The following is a 1,944-nucleotide window of genomic DNA, read 5'->3' as shown; positions in this document are numbered from 1 at the left end:
TCACTTGAAAAGGATAGGACTAGGGGTGACTAGGATTAAGTCAAAATCTTGATTGACTTTATTGGGTGCAACTGAATGATAAAATCTAGCCCTAATTAATGAAAAATGAAATTATCAATCTACATAACATATTTCACATGTTCTGTGCTTCTGATAGCGAACAACACAAAATAACTTGCAAATAAGTTACCTCTCTCCCTCTTTGGTTTGACCGTGACAGCAGCATATGTAACACTGTCTGGATCAGCTACATTTCCTCTCTGATATTCTGAAACAATATAAAAATACATTTTCACCTCTTAATTCAACACAAGAAGCAATACAGACTTTGATTAGTGGCTAGATGAAGCTAAGATATTATGGACTTATAGAAAAGCGTTAAAAACATATTCATACAGTATTTTCCTTTATCTTTTTGTATGTTTGTCACACTTAAATGTTTCAGATCATCAAACAAATTTGATGATCATGCCACAGTATTTCAGTCAGATTCAGGTCAGGACTTTGTCTAGGCCACTCAAAAGTCTTCTTAGTTTTCTTAGGCCATTCACGCTTGAACTTGCTGGTGTGTTTTAGATAATTGCCCTGCAGCAGAACCCAAGCACACTTGAGTTCACGAACAGATGGCCCGACATTCTCTTTCAGGATATTTTGGTAGACAGCAGCATTCATGGTTTCATTTACCACAGCAAGTTTTCCAGGTCCCAAGGCAGCAAAACAGCCCCAGAAAATCACACTACCCCCACGATATTTTACTGCTGGTATGATGTGCCTTTTCTGAAATGCTGTGTTACTTTTACGACAGATTTAATGGTACACACACCTTCAAAAAAGTTCAGCTTTTGTGTCGTCAGTCCACAGTGTTTTCCTGAAAGACTTGTTTTTGGCAAAACTGAGACTAGCCTTTATGTTCCTTTTGCTCACCACTAGTTTTCATGTTGTAACTCTGTTATGCAGGCCATTTTCCTCCAGGCTCTTTCATGAATACTAACCTTAACTGACACAAGTGAGTCCTGCTGTTTTTGTTCTAGGGTCTTTTGTGACCTCTTGGATGAGTCATCGCTGTGCTCTTGGGGTAATTTTTGTGGCCAGCCACTCCTAATAAGGTTCACCACTGTTCCATGTTTTTGCCATTTGTGGATAATTGCCCTCACTGTGGTTCACTGGAGACCCACAGCTTTAGAAATGGCTCAAACTTTTCCAGACTGAAAGATCTCAATTACTTTGTTTCTTATTTCTTTCTGAATTTCCTTGGATCCCAGCATGATGTCTGGCTTTTGAGGATCTTTTGGTCTACTCCACTTTGTCAGACAAGTCATATTTAGGTGATTCCTTTATTTATAACAGGTGTGGCAGTGATCAGGCCTGGGTGTGGCTAGAGAAATTGAACTGAGTTTTCCAAAGTTGTGATACATTACAGCTGATTCATGTTAATTGATAACACGTTCATTTAGAAGCTGCATTTTGTGTTTACTTGTCTTATCTTTGTCCTTTATTAAAATTCTATTGATCTGAAACATTTAAGTGTGACAAACATTAAAACATAGGAAATCAGGAAGGGGGTCAAACCACTGTACATTATGCTATCAGGGGTTAACTGATGGCACGGCCATAGCTGGACTGGCCATCGGGCATACGGGCATTTGCTCGGCGGCCCGATGATTTTTTTTTTCTTTTTTTGTAACGGTATAAACAATGAAAGGTGGTGGATTGGCCGGATGCTGGCCGGTGTGTAAAAATAACTCTGTTGTTTGGTGGTGGCATCGCGGAGCTTCCACAGATTCAGTAAAATTAACAAGTGGTGGAGGCCAGCAGGTGGATGAGAGAAGGAGGAGGAGGAGAGACCCGAGGCGGCTGCCGGTTCGAGTGTCAGGAGGACTGAACTACAGGAAAGAAGTTATGACCTGCAGTCTATCTGGGTCATATATAAACCAAGTTTAGGTG

This window comes from Haplochromis burtoni, unplaced genomic scaffold (assembly GCF_018398535.1).
Source record: "Haplochromis burtoni strain Fernald_Lab_line unplaced genomic scaffold, NCSU_Asbu1 Contig_735, whole genome shotgun sequence".
NCBI lineage: Eukaryota > Metazoa > Chordata > Actinopteri > Cichliformes > Cichlidae > Haplochromis > Haplochromis burtoni.
The sequence above is the reverse complement of the archived record's forward strand: the minus strand, read 5'-3'. Positions refer to the sequence as shown.